Source organism: Musa acuminata, chromosome BXJ2-10 (assembly GCF_036884655.1).
Source record: "Musa acuminata AAA Group cultivar baxijiao chromosome BXJ2-10, Cavendish_Baxijiao_AAA, whole genome shotgun sequence".
In the NCBI taxonomy this organism is placed as follows: domain Eukaryota; kingdom Viridiplantae; phylum Streptophyta; class Magnoliopsida; order Zingiberales; family Musaceae; genus Musa; species Musa acuminata.
The window spans coordinates 8192359-8211344 of NC_088347.1; the positions used below are offsets into that span (position 1 = coordinate 8192359).

An 18986-nucleotide genomic window follows, 5' to 3' on the forward strand; every position below is an offset into this window, starting at 1 on the left:
GATCCGAGAAGTCCAGAAGCTTGCCAAGCGAAGCTCGTCGGAACTCGCCAAGTGGATCGTCGCAAAGTCCAGGAGTTTGCCGGAAGTCCGCAGAAGCATCACCGAGGGTTCATCGGATGATCGACGGAAGTTCGCCGGAAACTCGCCGGAAGAAGCGATTGACGTACCGAAGCAGAGCTGCAGAATTTGTCTTAGATTTAATCGTAGTTAGCACGGTGATTAAGTTAGAAATGGGAGGTTATCCCATTAGCTTAATCCTGGGGCAATTGGGCCCCTGAAGAACTCAAGTTGGGTCGAATGGTTCAACCCATTCGAACCCAAGTAGCTGTGGGAGGTGCAACCGCCCAGGCAGGGAGGTGCAACCGCCCAGGCTAAGTCTCCCAGCGAGACTGGGCGGTGCAACCGCTCCAGCCAGGAGGTGCAACCGCCCACGGCTCAGTCTCCAAGTGAGACTGGGCGGTGCAACCTCCTCTGTCAAGAGGTAGCACCGCCAGAGCTCAAGTTCCGAGCTCTGCCGAGAGGTGCCCACCGAGCTCGGTCTTCGAGCTCTGGCAGAGTGATGCAACCTCCTTGGACAGGTGATGCATCGCCTGAGCTCGGTCTTCGAGCTCTGGCAGGAAGGTGCAACCACCCCTGACAGAGAGGTGCATCCGCCTGAGCTCAGTCTTCGAGCTCTGCCAGGCGGTGCAACCTCTCCAGTCAAGAGGTGCAACCGCCTGATCCCGGAATTCCGGGATTTGATGGTTTTGAGCTCGAATTTTGAACTGGGTTGGGGCCTATAAATACCCCACCCATTCAGCACTGAAAAGATATAGACCTACACCGAAATCTTGATCTTTTCTGTGATTCTAAGAGCTCAAAAGTGTTGTAAAGCCTTTAAGTCTCCTCCTTCTGTTCTTCAAGTTTTCAGTTGTAAAGTGAGGAGAGAAAGGTCTGTAAAGGTTGTCTCCTAAGCCTGTCAAAAGGAGAGAAATTGTAAAAGGGCAGTTTGGCCTTCGCCTATTGAAGGAAGGCCCCTAGTTGACGTCGGCAACCTCGTCGGCGGAGGAAGCCAAAAGTGGAGTAGGTTAAGGCTGACCGAACCACTCTAAATCTCTGGTTTGCGTTTATTTTCGAGCACTTTATCATTACTGCAAACCTCCTTCATTACTACTGCTCTCTGCGCTTTCACGAACAAGTTCTAAGTGCTGTTCTTCCGAATCTGCATTCAGACGTAAATTCGTATTTTCATACATTACAGTTTACGTTTACGTTTGATTCTGCAGAACTGTTTTCCGTGCCTTTACGAACGAGCTTCTTTGCAGTTTACACTTACATTTTGATCCTATTGATAACTGCAAACTGTCCTCTACAATTTTACGAACGAGTTTTAACATTTAGACGTAAAACTGCATTCAGACGTAAATCGGCTTTCCTCGCTCAATCATCAGTTCTCAGTTCACGTTTACGTCTTGATTTCAACTGCATACTGCCTTCTGCGAGTATACAAACGAGTTTCAAAGTTTAGACGTAAATCTACGTCTAGACGTAAAACTGCGTTTAGACGTAAATCTGCGTTTAGACGTAAATCTGAGTTTAAGACGTAAATCTGAGTTTAGACGTAAATCTGTGTTTAGACGTAAAACTGCGTTTAGACGTAAATCTGCGTTTAGACGTAAATCTGCGTTTAGACGTAAATCTGCGTTTAGACGTAAATCTGAGCTTAGACGCAAACTGCGCTTAGACGCAATCTGCGCTTAGACGCAAACTGCGCTTTCATACAAACTGAGAATTAGCTTTTGCATCATAATAGTTTTTATTGAACGAACGCAGCTTTTGGTATTTAATCGCTGTAAGATTTCTGCTGCACTAATTCACCCCCCCCCCCCTCTTAGTGCTCTCGATCCTAACAATTATGATAACATATCTAGAGCTTAACTTGCTATTTTACAATTGATATCTTGCCATAGAATGATGAATTGCTATCTTTGTCATTTTCATATTTGAAATATCATACTTGAAAATGGATGTCATGCCTTGACATCATTTTGAGAATGTTAGTCATGATAGTAATCATGATGTGCATGTTAATAAGTTTAAATAAATCTAACTTATCAGTTTGATACTTGAATTCAAAGGCTTTGAATTCAAGAGTGTGTTTTCTCAAGTATGGCATATAGATAGGGGGAGTTAAGGTTAACTCCGTCATCAATTTATTGTCATCATCAAAAAGGGGGAGATTGCTTGAATCTCGAATTTTGATGATGAAGTCAATTTTAATTTGTTTGACTTAATATATATATTAAGAAAAGTGTATAGGATTAACTACAATAGTAGTAAGACATAAAGCATGTGTTGTGCCGGAGTTAAGATCGAGATCACATTGGGAATTCGAGAGTTCGTCGGAAGTTCTGTCGAAACTAATCGAGAAGTCCAGGAGCTTGCTAAAGAAGCTCATCGGAACTTGCCATGAAGATCATCGTAAAGTCCAAGAGCTTGCCGGGAGTCTGCCAGAGCATTGTCGAGAGTTCATCGGATGTTCGTCGGAAGTACACCGGAAGCTCGCCGGAAGAGCAATTGACGCACCGGAACAAGAAGAACTGTGATCATATCTTAATTATCATAGTTAGAGCATAAATTAAGTTAGGATTGGGAGGTAATCCCACTAACTTAATTAGAGGCCAATTGGGCCCTTAATTGTAATATCCCTCGTTTTTAAAAATTATTAATAAAGATTTATATGTAAATTGGAGGACCTATATGTAAATATAGAAATTACAAGGACTAAACTGCTAAGTTGCAAAAAAAAAAAAAAGAAAAAAAAAGGGAAAACCGAAAATTCGGTATTATCCCACCGCCTCCCACGCACTCTGTTTCTTTCCAGAAACAGAGAGAGCGGTGGGGCATGAGGATTGAAGAAAAGAAGAAGAAGAGGGAAAAGAAGAGAGGAGGAAGAAGAGAGGAAGAAGAGGGAGAAGAGAAGAAGAAGAAGAAGAAGAGGAGGTGGCTGCAGCGAGGGCTGCAGCGAGGAGCTGTGGGGCGTGGGGAGAAGAAGAGAGGAAGAAGAGGGAGAAGAGAAGAAGAAGAAGAAGAAGAAGAAGAAGAAGAAGAAGAGAGGAGGATAGCTGCGGCAAGGCTGCAGCGAGGAGGTGTGTGGCTTTGGTGAGGAAAAGGGAAGAGGAGAAGAAGAGAAGGAGAAGAAGAGGGAAAAGAGAGGCAGCTGCAGCAGCCAGGGCTGCAGCACCTCTGTTTCCCGCAGGTGGAAACAGAGGAGAGGATGTGTGGGGCGTTGAGGAAGAAGAGGGAGAAGAGAAGAAGAAGAAGAAGAAGAAGAAGAAGAAGAAGAAGATAGCTGCGGCAAGGCTGCAGCGAGGAGATGTGTGGCCTTGGGGAGGAAAAGGGAAGAGGGGAAGAGGAGAAGAAGAAGAAGAGGAAGAGAAAGAGGTGTGATACCTCTGTTTCCTGCAGAGGAAACAGAGGAGAGGGTGTGTGTGACGCCGGGGAAGAAGGGGCTGCAGCTGCGGCGATGGCAGCTGCAGCTGGAAGAGAAGAAGAAGAGGAAGATGAGCAGGGGAGGAGGGAGAGGTTGCGGCCGTGGCTGCGGCCGCGACTGCAGCAGTTGCAGCGGGGAGAGAAGAAGAAGAAAGGAAGGAGAAGGAAGAGGAGAAGGGGCTGCGGCTGCGGCGATGGCAGCTGCAGCTGTGGCAGGGAAAGAGAAAAAGGAAAGGAAGAAGAAGAGAAAGGGAAGGAGAGGAAGAAGAGAGGAAGAGGAGAAGGGGCTGCGGCTGCGGCGATGGCAACTGCAGCTGTGGCAGGGAAAGAGAAAAAGGAAAGGAAGAAGAAGAGAAAGGGAAGGAGAGGAAGAAGAGAGGAAGAGGAGAAGGGGCTGCGGCTGCGGTGATGGCAGCTGCAGCTGTGGCGGGGAAAGAAGAGAAGGAAAGGAAGAAGAAGAGAAAGGGAAGGAGAGGAAGAAGAGAGGAAGAGGAGAAGGGGTGGCAGCTGCGGCAGTGGCAGCTGCAGTTGGAAGAGAAGTAGGAGAGGAAATAGAGTAGCAGAGGAAGGAGAGGAAGAAGAGAGGAAGAGGAGAAGGGGCTGCGGCTGCGGCGATGGCAACTGCAGCTGTGGCAGGGAAAGAGAAAAAGGAAAGGAAGAAGAAGAGAAAGGGAAGGAGAGGAAGAAGAGAGGAAGAGGAGAAGGGGTGGCAGCTGCGGCAGTGGCAGCTGCAGTTGGAAGAGAAGTAGGAGAGGAAATAGAGTAGCAGAGGAAGAAGAGGCTGCGGTTGTGGTGGCTGCGGCCATGGCTGCGACTGCGACTGCGGCAGTTGCAGCTGGGAAAGAAAGGAAAGGAAAGGGGGAAAAAGGGGCTGCGGACGGGATTGCGGTCGCAGCGGCAGCGACTGCGTATGCAGCAGTTATGTCTGCGAGAAAAGGGAGGAAGGAAGGTAGTGCGGTGGAAGGGGCTGCGATTGTGGCAGCGGCAGCGGCCGCGGTTGTGGCAGCTGCATTTGGGAAAGAAAAAGAAGGAATGAGAGTAAGAGAAAGCAAGTGACTGTGCCTCGATGTTCGACACATGATGTAGTTGCGAAGAAAGGAAGAAAACGGGAGCACAAAACGAAACAGAGAGAGGACACGGAGAAAAAGTAGAAGGATTTGGGCTGGCACCTTCTTTGGATCTTCGGATCGAAATCATTGAAAGGCAAGTTTTCTGATTCTTCCTATTGCAAGTTTCCCGCTTGTTTCAACCCTTTCTATTGCAAGTTTTCTGATTCTTCCTATTGCAAGTTTCCCGCTTGTTTCAATCCTTTCTTTTGCAAGTTCCCTGTTCGTTTCTCCTATAATTGCTCTGATATGCCTTATTGCAAGTTCCCTGATCGTTTTTCCTATAATTGCTCTTATATGTCTTATTGCAAGTATCCTGATCTTTCCCCACTGCCATTTTTATCTCTACATTTGCTTTGATTACGAGGAACTTTGAATTGTACTAGCCTTGCATTTGTTGTATCTCCTGTTTACATGTAACGATTCGAATCTGTGCAACTTTTGAGATTCTGATCTTTTGATACCGAACTGCCTATAAGACTTTGTGGAAACTCTGATTTGTTCAAAACTGATTTCATTGGAAACTAGACTCGTAGACCTTTCTTTGATATATGGATTGAAAGATCTGAAATCTAAACACCTGTCCAATTATCTGTTGAATCTGACATTATGAATTCTGCCAACAGAGATTTTGTTCTATGACTCTTGCTTACCAAATTATTTGTAACTCTCTCTGTTGGACAGTTCAATTCATATGAAGCCTGTCTTATCTGAAAGTATTATCCAATGATTATTTCTGAGTAAATTGGAGCACGATTGATAGTTTGAATCATTTGTTCAATGTGCCTTCTGTATTCTGCCAGAAATCGAGCTTTGGTCGATTTCTCATATTCTGGTTTCATTCCTTTGGAAATTGATATCCTTTAGCCTTCTTATTCAATTGAGCTTTATATTACTACTTTGAATTCTTGTATGCTCTTGTCCTTAAAATTATTGCATTCTTGAAAACTGTTGTGTAACGTTTATGCCATATCGTATTGACTCATATAGGCACATGTATATCCTATTGTTCCGCATTTGCTTTCGATATGTGCCTATTCCAGTTTCATTCCTTTGGACATTGAATTCATCAAATCTTCTTATTGAATTAAGTTATTTGTGATTGCTTGGATTCCATATGTGCCCTTGCTTTCAATTCCCTTCAAATCTGAATATACTTGTGAAAGATTATTGCTTACTTCGGATTGACTCGTAAAGGCACATGTACGTTTGTTGTTCCGCGTGTGCTTCCGATATATGCTACTTATTGTTGAAACTGTCCTTTTGTACTCTGGTGTGTGGGATTGTTTGGACCTTTGCCAGAAATGGTAAAAGGTATGCGCTGATTTGCCCGCTTTGTGGGGTCCCGCTTTGTGGGATATTCTGGTATGCGCTATTTGCCCGCTTTGTGGGGTCCCGCTTTGTGGGATATTCTGGTATGCGCTATTTGCCCGCTTTGTGGGGTCCCGCTTTGTGGGATATTGCTGACTGAGATCCCACTACACCCTCTATATGTTTGAATGACATCCAGAGTTTTGGTGAGTTATTTCTGTTCGTGCTCTGGATAGTTATGATATGATTGCAACGTCAAAGACGACGTTTGAGCTTCTGTACGATATTTGTTTTCGATATGCTCTGAAATGCTTCATTCACTGATGTTATGCTTCGAAATGTTCCATATGCCGTTGATATGCTCCGGAACATTTCATATGCCATTGATATGCTCCAATTACTCTGTGCTCCATTTGCTATGAACTGATATGTTCTGAAATGTCCTATCTGCCATTGATATGTTCCAATTACTCTGTGCTCCATTTGCTATGAACTGATATGTTCTGAAATGTCCTATCTGCCATTGATATGTTCCAATTACTCTGTGCTCCATTTGTTATGAACAGATATGTTCTGAAATGTCCTATCTGCCATTGATATGTTCCAATTACTCTATGCCCCATTCGTTATGGATCAAATATGTTTTTGAATGACATGATACGTATGATTTGGTATCTATTGAGATGGTATCCTTGAGAATTCTTGTATTCTGCCTTGCATTATGATACCTTACTCGTTTGAAACCGTTCCTTTTGTTCTGAATATGCTTTGTCACTTGCTGAGCCGTTTTTGGCTCACTCCGTTGTTATATAAATCTTTCAGGTCAGCTTGACACTCTTCGAGATGTTTGATTTGGGCTGAGGCAGTGGATAGCTATTCAGAATAATGGGCAAGTCTGGTTGGTTATTACGATATTGTTGTATAAGTATGTCTTGTATGTAATGAAATGTTGTCGATGAACCGAAATGGATATACTGTATCAAAGTGTTAGGAGATCTCTCTTATTTGGAATTTCAGAATGTTAAGTCAAATTTATGGTGATATGAACTTGTGGTGAATAGTTGGAGTTCTGATTGTATAATTTATTTAGCTTGTGGATTTATAAATGTTGTTCATGTTTGTCAAGTTGGCTTGGGTTGCCATAAATGTGAATTATCGAGTGATGTGATATATGATTATAAACTGCACAGGTTCTATGGATGTGAATATGAATAGAATGTTTTCAGTGTCCTCAAACGTTAGTTTGGATCCTGGATTGGTCTGTGACGAAAATTTTAAAAAATCATGGATATTTTGTGGGGGCGTGACAGAGGTGGTATCAGAGCATTGTTTGAGGATTACTGAAATATTTGATATGTTGACGTGCAAAATATATTGAGGTCTAATGAAACTATAGTGATTGGTGGAAATTTTCTTTGATGTATTTTAGGAATCTAGGATGACGATGACATTTAGTCCTCCTACTTCATCTGATTTTGATTAATTAAGTGGGATAAAAGGGGTAATCGGGGATATTGAATCAGAGTGGCGCAGCGGAAGCATGGTGGACCTAATTTCATTGGTGGTAGAAAAATGAAAGATGCAAACAGAGAAGATATTTGATGTACAAAATTGTTTTGATGATCAAAAGATTTCTTTTGCCACCTTATATTGGAAGTAGAGGCTGATTATTATTGGCAACAATGAAAAGAATTTTTGGAGATCAGTGACAAGAATGATAAGGACAAGTTTACCAATAAGAATATGATTGGAAATGAATCAGAAAGTAATGACAAGAGGGTCAAGACATTTGGATTTGAAAAGGAAAGTCACCACCAAAGACTTAATCATGTGTGAATTACAAGTTAAATTATGAAACAAGTTTGTGTTTTCGGGTGATTGGAGTCTATTTTGCTTGTAGAAAGTTGGATCATAAAATAAAAGTTTGCCCTTTGAACAAGAAGAAAGAGTCACTGCCTCCTAAATCATCAGCCCATGTAAGAGTGTATGCTATCACTAAATATGATTCTGAAACTTCTGAATTAGTGGTCAAAGATATTATGCATGTTTATGAAAGAATGCAAATATTTGTTTGACCATGGGTCCCATCTATGATTTGATTCGGAATATTCTGCCTATCACTTGGGTATTCAACCTAGACCACTACATCAAGTGCTATATGTAAATACGATCATTGGAGATTCTTTGATAACGAACTTGAATCTGGTCCTCTTGTCTGATTTTTGTTGGAGAACTTGAACTTTTGCTGATTTAGTTCTCCTAGAGATTTGGAGTTACGATATTATACTTGGTATGGATTGGCCATCTTCTTATCATACCAGTATGGATTGATATATAACAAATGATCACTTTTTGTATATTTGATCAGTCGATCTTTTACTTTGAGAGTATGGGACATGATTTATCTCCTTGCCTAATGTATCCAGGATGACTTGCTTGGATTACCTCCAAATGTGACTTTGCTTTTGATTTGGTCCTTGGGATAATCCCAATATTTAAGCCTCTCTACAGAAAGATATCATTTGAGTAAGTGGAATTGGAAAAGCAACTACAAGGATTGTTAAATGAGGATTTTATTTGGCTTAATATTTCATCATGGGGTGCTCCGGTGTTAGTTAAAAGAAATGTATGGAACATTGAGGCTTTGTAATGATTATAGACAGTTGAATTAGGTGACCATAAAAAAACGAGTATTTTCTGAAGTATCGACTTGCTCGATTAATTACAGGGTACGCAAGTATTTTTAGAAATTGATTGAAGGTCGGGTTACCGTCTATTGAGGATCAAGGAGGAGAATATTTCGGTCACTCGTGGATAATTATGTAATTGTATTGTATTGATGAAACTATTTAAGAGTAGGAGGAGGAAATAAAGATATCATAATCCTCATCTTTTCACCGATTGAGCTATGATCAATTTAGAGGACTAAATTTTCTTTTAAGGGGGGGAGAGTGTAATATCCCTCGTTTTTAAAAATTATTAATAAAGATTTATATGTAAATTGGAGGACCTATATGTAAATATAGAAATTACAAGGACTAAACTGCTAAGTTGCAAAAAAAAAAAAAAAGAAAAAAAAAGGGAAAACCGAAAATTCGGTATTATCCCACCGCCTCCCACGCACTCTGTTTCTTTCCAGAAACAGAGAGAGCGGTGGGGCATGAGGATTGAAGAAAAGAAGAAGAAGAGGGAAAAGAAGAGAGGAGGAAGAAGAGAGGAAGAAGAGGGAGAAGAGAAGAAGAAGAAGAAGAAGAGGAGGTGGCTGCAGCGAGGGCTGCAGCGAGGAGCTGTGGGGCGTGGGGAGAAGAAGAGAGGAAGAAGAGGGAGAAGAGAAGAAGAAGAAGAAGAAGAAGAAGAAGAAGAAGAAGAAGAAGAAGAAGAAGAAGAAGAGAGGAGGATAGCTGCGGCAAGGCTGCAGCGAGGAGGTGTGTGGCTTTGGTGAGGAAAAGGGAAGAGGAGAAGAAGAGAAGGAGAAGAAGAGGGAAAAGAGAGGCAGCTGCAGCAGCCAGGGCTGCAGCACCTCTGTTTCCCGCAGGTGGAAACAGAGGAGAGGATGTGTGGGGCGTTGAGGAAGAAGAGGGAGAAGAGAAGAAGAAGAAGAAGAAGAAGAAGAAGAAGAAGAAGATAGCTGCGGCAAGGCTGCAGCGAGGAGATGTGTGGCCTTGGGGAGGAAAAGGGAAGAGGGGAAGAGGAGAAGAAGAAGAAGAGGAAGAGAAAGAGGTGTGATACCTCTGTTTCCTGCAGAGGAAACAGAGGAGAGGGTGTGTGTGACGCCGGGGAAGAAGGGGCTGCAGCTGCGGCGATGGCAGCTGCAGCTGGAAGAGAAGAAGAAGAGGAAGATGAGCAGGGGAGGAGGGAGAGGTTGCGGCCGTGGCTGCGGCCGCGACTGCAGCAGTTGCAGCGGGGAGAGAAGAAGAAGAAAGGAAGGAGAAGGAAGAGGAGAAGGGGCTGCGGCTGCGGCGATGGCAGCTGCAGCTGTGGCAGGGAAAGAGAAAAAGGAAAGGAAGAAGAAGAGAAAGGGAAGGAGAGGAAGAAGAGAGGAAGAGGAGAAGGGGCTGCGGCTGCGGCGATGGCAACTGCAGCTGTGGCAGGGAAAGAGAAAAAGGAAAGGAAGAAGAAGAGAAAGGGAAGGAGAGGAAGAAGAGAGGAAGAGGAGAAGGGGCTGCGGCTGCGGTGATGGCAGCTGCAGCTGTGGCGGGGAAAGAAGAGAAGGAAAGGAAGAAGAAGAGAAAGGGAAGGAGAGGAAGAAGAGAGGAAGAGGAGAAGGGGTGGCAGCTGCGGCAGTGGCAGCTGCAGTTGGAAGAGAAGTAGGAGAGGAAATAGAGTAGCAGAGGAAGGAGAGGAAGAAGAGAGGAAGAGGAGAAGGGGCTGCGGCTGCGGCGATGGCAACTGCAGCTGTGGCAGGGAAAGAGAAAAAGGAAAGGAAGAAGAAGAGAAAGGGAAGGAGAGGAAGAAGAGAGGAAGAGGAGAAGGGGTGGCAGCTGCGGCAGTGGCAGCTGCAGTTGGAAGAGAAGTAGGAGAGGAAATAGAGTAGCAGAGGAAGAAGAGGCTGCGGTTGTGGTGGCTGCGGCCATGGCTGCGACTGCGACTGCGGCAGTTGCAGCTGGGAAAGAAAGGAAAGGAAAGGGGGAAAAAGGGGCTGCGGACGGGATTGCGGTCGCAGCGGCAGCGACTGCGTATGCAGCAGTTATGTCTGCGAGAAAAGGGAGGAAGGAAGGTAGTGCGGTGGAAGGGGCTGCGATTGTGGCAGCGGCAGCGGCCGCGGTTGTGGCAGCTGCATTTGGGAAAGAAAAAGAAGGAATGAGAGTAAGAGAAAGCAGGTGACTGTGCCTCGATGTTCGACACATGATGTAGTTGCGAAGAAAGGAAGAAAACGGGAGCACAAAACGAAACAGAGAGAGGACACGGAGAAAAAGTAGAAGGATTTGGGCTGGCACCTTCTTTGGATCTTCGGATCGAAATCATTGAAAGGCAAGTTTTCTGATTCTTCCTATTGCAAGTTTCCCGCTTGTTTCAACCCTTTCTATTGCAAGTTTTCTGATTCTTCCTATTGCAAGTTTCCCGCTTGTTTCAATCCTTTCTTTTGCAAGTTCCCTGTTCGTTTCTCCTATAATTGCTCTGATATGCCTTATTGCAAGTTCCCTGATCGTTTTTCCTATAATTGCTCTTATATGTCTTATTGCAAGTATCCTGATCTTTCCCCACTGCCATTTTTATCTCTACATTTGCTTTGATTACGAGGAACTTTGAATTGTACTAGCCTTGCATTTGTTGTATCTCCTGTTTACATGTAACGATTCGAATCTGTGCAACTTTTGAGATTCTGATCTTTTGATACCGAACTGCCTATAAGACTTTGTGGAAACTCTGATTTGTTCAAAACTGATTTCATTGGAAACTAGACTCGTAGACCTTTCTTTGATATATGGATTGAAAGATCTGAAATCCAAACACCTGTCCAATTATCTGTTGAATCTGACATTATGAATTCTGCCAACAGAGATTTTGTTCTATGACTCTTGCTTACCAAATTATTTGTAACTCTCTCTGTTGGACAGTTCAATTCATATGAAGCCTGTCTTATCTGAAAGTATTATCCAATGATTATTTCTGAGTAAATTGGAGCACGATTGATAGTTTGAATCATTTGTTCAATGTGCCTTCTGTATTCTGCCAGAAATCGAGCTTTGGTCGATTTCTCATATTCTGGTTTCATTCCTTTGGAAATTGATATCCTTTAGCCTTCTTATTCAATTGAGCTTTATATTACTACTTTGAATTCTTGTATGCTCTTGTCCTTAAAATTATTGCATTCTTGAAAACTGTTGTGTAACGTTTATGCCATATCGTATTGATTCATATAGGCACATGTATATCCTATTGTTCCGCATTTGCTTTCGATATGTGCCTATTCCAGTTTCATTCCTTTGGACATTGAATTCATCAAATCTTCTTATTGAATTAAGTTATTTGTGATTGCTTGGATTCCATATGTGCCCTTGCTTTCAATTCCCTTCAAATCTGAATATACTTGTGAAAGATTATTGCTTACTTCGGATTGACTCGTAAAGGCACATGTACGTTTGTTGTTCCGCGTGTGCTTCCGATATATGCTACTTATTGTTGAAACTGTCCTTTTGTACTCTGGTGTGTGGGATTGTTTGGACCTTTGCCAGAAATGGTAAAAGGTATGCGCTGATTTGCCCGCTTTGTGGGGTCCCGCTTTGTGGGATATTCTGGTATGCGCTATTTGCCCGCTTTGTGGGGTCCCGCTTTGTGGGATATTCTGGTATGCGCTATTTGCCCGCTTTGTGGGGTCCCGCTTTGTGGGATATTGCTGACTGAGATCCCACTACACCCTCTATATGTTTGAATGACATCCAGAGTTTTGGTGAGTTATTTCTGTTCGTGCTCTGGATAGTTATGATATGATTGCAACGTCAAAGACGACGTTTGAGCTTCTGTACGATATTTGTTTTCGATATGCTCTGAAATGCTTCATTCACTGATGTTATGCTTCGAAATGTTCCATATGCCGTTGATATGCTCCGGAACATTTCATATGCCATTGATATGCTCCAATTACTCTGTGCTCCATTTGCTATGAACTGATATGTTCTGAAATGTCCTATCTGCCATTGATATGTTCCAATTACTCTGTGCTCCATTTGCTATGAACTGATATGTTCTGAAATGTCCTATCTGCCATTGATATGTTCCAATTACTCTGTGCTCCATTTGTTATGAACAGATATGTTCTGAAATGTCCTATCTGCCATTGATATGTTCCAATTACTCTATGCCCCATTCGTTATGGATCAAATATGTTTTTGAATGACATGATACGTATGATTTGGTATCTATTGAGATGGTATCCTTGAGAATTCTTGTATTCTGCCTTGCATTATGATACCTTACTCGTTTGAAACCGTTCCTTTTGTTCTGAATATGCTTTGTCACTTGCTGAGCCGTTTTTGGCTCACTCCGTTGTTATATAAATCTTTCAGGTCAGCTTGACACTCTTCGAGATGTTTGATTTGGGCTGAGGCAGTGGATAGCTATTCAGAATAATGGGCAAGTCTGGTTGGTTATTACGATATTGTTGTATAAGTATGTCTTGTATGTAATGAAATGTTGTCGATGAACCGAAATGGATATACTGTATCAAAGTGTTAGGAGATCTCTCTTATTTGGAATTTCAGAATGTTAAGTCAAATTTATGGTGATATGAACTTGTGGTGAATAGTTGGAGTTCTGATTGTATAATTTATTTAGCTTGTGGATTTATAAATGTTGTTCATGTTTGTCAAGTTGGCTTGGGTTGCCATAAATGTGAATTATCGAGTGATGTGATATATGATTATAAACTGCACAGGTTCTATGGATGTGAATATGAATAGAATGTTTTCAGTGTCCTCAAACGTTAGTTTGGATCCTGGATTGGTCTGTGACGAAAATTTTAAAAAATCATGGATATTTTGTGGGGGCGTGACATTAATAGGGTTGATTTGGGCCAGATTGAATAGCCCAATTAGCCCTTGAAAACATGGCCGGTGGTGGCACCGCCTGGAAGACCCAATCTCCCAAGTGGTCTGGGCGGTGGTACCGTCGGTAGTTATTACTGCCAGCGATGGTACCGCCCTTGTCAGGCGGTGGTATCGCTAGAGCTCGGTCTCCGAGCTCTGTCAAGCAATGGTACCACCCAGACTGAGCGGTAGTACCAACTAGTGTCAGGTGTCATGCGGTGGTACCACCCAGTAATGGCGGTAGTACCATCAAGACCACAGAAATTCAAGATTATACATTTTTTGGCTCCATTTTTGAAGCCATTGGGGCCTATAAAAACTCCACCCTTTTCTGCATTAAAGGACACGAAACATATTGGCATAATCTTAAGTTCTTGAGTCTTAAAATGTTATAAAAGTTAGAGTTCTCCTCCATCTTAGCCTTGTAACCATCCAAGAAAGAGGAGTGAGACTTGTATGGGTTCTCCTAAATCCGGGAAAAGGAGAAAGTGCTGTAATGAGGTGTTCGATTTTCACTTATTGAAGGAAGGCCTTTAGTGGATGCCGGTGATCTCGTCGAAGGAGGAATTCGAAAGTGGATGTAGGTCACATTGACCGAATGACTCTAAATTCTGGTTTGCTTTTCATAAGTGCAATTTACTTTAACTACAAATCATTTCATAGCAAACTACTTCTCCTCCTCATCTTGCTTATGCTCTCGTACGTTCAAGTTGCTATCTTCCGATTCAGTTTTCATCGAACATACAAAATATTTTATACGAAAATCAAAAAATTTTCCACTGCACTAATTCACCCCCCCTCTTAGTGTCGCTCTTGATCCTAACATATCTAACGCGCAAAATAAAGCATCTATAGCTTTCACATTTAAAGAAAATGTTTTCTTCTCTAAATCATTCCATTCGTTCATTAGATTAGAAGATTTTTTAAAATCATTTTCAATGATATTCAATAAATCAAATTTCAAAGAAAGCAAGACAACTCTCAATTGAGTTTTCCAATAAGTATAGTCCATCCCATTGAACATAGGAGGACGAATGTGTTAGGACTCTAGCTAGGAGAGTCCTAATTGAGTTTCATTGAAAGGAGCATTCATGTAAAACCTACCTAACTGACCCCTATTAAAGAGGTGAAGAGGCTGGCTAGGGTTAGGGTTAGTTGGGAGATTACTTCTTAGAGTAGGAGTCTTGTTAGGAGTTGGTTAGAAGTAGGAGTCCTATAAGGAGTTAGGGTTTAGAAGCTCTATAAATAGTCATGTATTCATCCTCTTTCGATAGACAATAGATGAATCTTTTTAGCAGCCTTTAAGAAACAACTTAGAGGAAGGAAACCCTATAGAGTTCCAAGGAGATTGATCCCTTAAAGAGATCAACCCCAAGCTTAGAATCCACTAGGGTTCTATCACTTGGTATCAGAGCAGCATTCTCGGCATCTTGCTGCCCTTCCACAGCCATCCATCAGCCCTCCACAGTCGCCCAAAGCAATTCCCACAATTGCTTAAAAGATCGTTGCCGAATTCCGCCGTCATCTCCACCACCGCGGATCATCCTTTGATCTCACTATGAATTACAATAGGTTCTGGTTTCCTATCTTACTACTGCTGTAATTTAGTTATCCTTATCCAAAAATCCAAAAAAATCATTCCTATATTTCTGCATAAACTTTTCATCGTAAAGTTTTTATCTCTACGATGAAAGATGCACAGTAGGATTCCAACCGCATAGCACAGTTTGTATAATCTTACTACTGCATTTTTCCTGTCCAAATCTCTACAAAATTTTTATGATAACTTTGTCACGTCCTAATAGCAGATTTTTCCTTTAGTTTTGTTAAAAAATTCTCAATATAAACCACTAGTCTTTTTCTTCCAAGCTACTAGATGCACTACAGAATTCCAACCGCATAGCACAGTTTATTTGATCTTGCTACTGCTTTTTTTCTGTCCAAATTGTTAGGATCGGAGCGGCACTAAGAGGGGGGGGGTGAATTAGTGCAGCGGATTAAAACATTGCTTTCGACAAATCTTTCGTACGATAAAAACGGAACTTGAAAAGCTTAACTTGAACGTGTGTTCGTAAAGGTGTGCAACAAAGGTAATGAGGAAATAAAGAACGTAAGAAGGTTTGCAGTAATGTAAATAGCGATAAGAAAATGCAAACCAGAGATCACGCCGATTTTACAGTGGTTCGGTCAAATGACCTACATCCACTTGCGAGGCCCCTCTTCGATGAGGCTCCCACCTTCCACTAGCAAATCTCTTGAAATGGAAGGGCAAATACCCCTCTTACAACTCTTTACAAGCGGTTCACACTCTTACAAATTTTCAGCAAGAAATGAGGTGAACACTCTAGCAAATTGAAAACAAGACTTGCTAAGACTTTTCTAAGACCTTTCTCTCAATCAATTGCTTCTCTAAAAAGTTGTGATCTCAGTTGAGATTTGAGGGGTATTTATAGGCCTCAAGAGGATTCAAATTTGGGCTCCAAAATTTGAATCTTCTTTGGTTCTCGATGCTGGCGGTGCCACCGCCTGTTAGTGTCTGACACTGACAGTGGACTGACGGTGCCACCGCCCAGCCAAACGGTGCCACTGCCCAGCTCTCGGGTGCTGGGCGGTGCCACCGCTTGGCTCTCGGGTGCTAGGCGGTGCCATTGCCAGACCCTTCGGTTCACTAGTTGGGCTTTAAATTTAGCCCAAACCAAGTCTAATTTTGTGCCCAATTGGCCCCTAACCAGGATATAGGATTTATCTTTTAATCCTAATCCTAATTACATGTGAACTACATAACTAAAAACATCCCAAGCAAGTTTTCAACCGCGAACGTCGAGTCTTGTTCTAGCGAGCTTTCCGACGAACTTCCGGAGGACTTCCGATATGCCTTCGGATTTCTTCCGACGGACTCCCAACAAGCTCCCGATCTTGTGACGACTTCAACGAGTAGCCGAGCCTTCTCGGTGATCTCCGTGAACCTCCGACGATCTCTTTGGTGAACTTCCGAAAATTCTGATAGGTTCCCGATTTCTTCTCGGTTGGTTCCGGCAGCACCTCTGACGATTCTTCGGACTCTTAAACGTCCATCGAACTTGACTTCGGTATTCTTGCTTTATGTTTTCTGGTTATCGTAGTTAATCCTGCACGCTTAGCTCAATAATATGGATTAGATCAATTAGCCCATCAATTGATTTTATCATCAAAATCCGAGATTCAATAATCTTCCCCTTTTTTATGATGACAATTAATTGATGACGGAGTTAAACATTACTCCCCCTATCTATATGCCATATTATGAGAAGATAAAAACACTTGAATTCCATCCATTGAATTCAAGCATAAACCGATAAGTTCTAACCGTAGAACTTATCGTTATTCTCATTAAGCAATAGTAACTATGAAACTTCGATGAAAATCATTTTTAAGTCGAATGATAAGGGACGATTTTTACTACGATAGGAGATAAGGATATTCAACATGAATTTCATGATATAGATGTAAGGCAGTAAGGCATGCTTTCAATATGATCAATCAATCTTGCGATATTCTCAAATATTTTGCAAGGCATATAAGACATTCATATCACACAAACTTTTGTAATTCATATAAGTCATGTTATCGATGCGCATAAGACATTTTCATTAAGTCATGTTCTCTTCTTTCTATAAATAACAAAAATTATAGGTGTACAAGGAAGAGATTGTGATTAAAACAATTTCAAGTAGTAACTCCAATAAGTCAAGATCATAATTCGAATACAAACTCATTCAAATTCAAATCGTCAACTTGAAACTCATAATCAAGCCATCAAAATCAATTTCGAGATTCACAAAATATCATAAAATCATTAATCTTGATCAGATGGGAGCGGTGTTTGACTCAAGATAGGATAAGGTAATTTAACGTGTCATTTAGAATCAAAAGAGAAGGATCAAATTCACCGTGGAACGGAGAGAGGATGAAAAACTTTACGGAAAATCCATTCAAACAAGTTTATTCTTAGGGACAATTTAACATACCTAATTCCCTTCTAATGAATTCAAATTGGTTTTCATTCAAAGCTTTTGTAAATATATCTACTAATTGATGCTTTGTGTCAATGAATTTTAGAACAACATTCTTGTTAAGGGCATGATCGCATATGAAATGATGCCTAACGTCGATGTGCTTAGTTCTAGAGTGCTGAATTGGATTTTTAGTAAGACATATGACACTAGTATTATCACATTTTATGGGAATGTTTTTAAAGTGAATTCCATAGTCTTCTAATGTATTTTTCATCCAAAAAACTTGTACACAGCATGCACTTGCAGCAATGTATTCGGCTTCCGCCGTAGATAGTGCAACTGAATTTTGTTTCTTGGAAGTCCAAGAAACAAGTGCATGTCCTAAAACTTGGCATGTTCTAGATGTACTTTTTCTATCTATCCTGCATCCGCCAAAATTGGAAGTCCAAGAAACAAGTGCATGTCCTAAAAATTGGCATGTTCTGGATGTACTTTTTCTGTCTATCCTGCATCCGCCAAAATCGGCATCTGCATAAGCTATTAAATCAAAATTTTCATATTTTGGATACCACAATCGTAGATTTGGAGTTCCTTTAAGATACCTAAATATTCTTTTAACACTCTTAAGATGAGATAATTTAGGATTAGATTGAAACCTAGCGCAAAGTCCTACACTAAACATTATATCCGATCTAGTCGCGGTGAGGTAGAGTAGACTACCTATCATTCCCCTATATGTTTTTTGATTGAAATTTTTACTATTTTCATCCAAATCTAACTTAGTCGAAGTACTCATCGGGGTGTTTTTTGCTTTTGAATTATCCATGTTAAATCGTTTTAACAATTCTAATGTATATTTAGATTGGTTAAGAAATATACCATCACTAAGTTGTTTGATTTGTAATCCTAAAAAGAAAGTTAATTCACCCATTAAACTCTTTTCAAATTCATGACTCATACATTTGGCAAATGATTCACATAGTGATTCATCCGAAGAGCCAAAAATAATATCGTTAACATAAATTTGCACAATAAGAAAATTATCTTCAAAGTGTTTGATAAACAATATAGTATCAACCTTGCCTTTGGTAAAATTATTTGAAATAAGAAAGGAACTAAGCCTTTCGTACCAAGCTCTAGGAGCTTGTTTTAAACCATAGAGAGCCTTAGTCAATTTGAATACTTGATTAGGTAGAAGAGAATTTTCAAATCCGGGAGGTTGTTCAACATATACTTCTTCCTAAATAAAACCATTCAAGAAGGCACTTTTGACATCCATTTGAAATAATTTAAAATTATTACTACTAGCATAGGCAAGGAGCATCCTAATGACTTCTAATCTTGTCACAGGAGCGAAAGTTTCTTCGTAGTCGATACCTTCTTCTTGGTTGAAACCTTTGGCCAATAATCTAGCCTTGTTTCTAACCACGATACCATTTTCGTCTTGCTTGTTTCTAAAGACCCATTTAGTACCAATGACTAAATGGTCACTAGGTCTAGGAACAAGCTTCCATACCTTATTCCTCTCAAATTGATTTAATTCCTCTTGCATTGCAATAACCCAAAAATCATCTTTT

At 41.3% G+C, this 18986-nt stretch overlaps 1 long non-coding RNA gene across 1 annotated transcript; it reads left to right on the forward strand.

Moving 5' to 3' along the window:
• The first annotated feature begins 2642 nt into the window (after positions 1-2642).
• Positions 2643-13198, forward strand: LOC135624275 (uncharacterized). Its single transcript, XR_010491632.1, has 3 exons — positions 2643-4674; positions 6711-10859; positions 12896-13198. It is a non-coding gene; the product is annotated as an uncharacterized LOC135624275 (long non-coding RNA).
• Positions 13199-18986: the final 5788 nt, after the last annotated feature.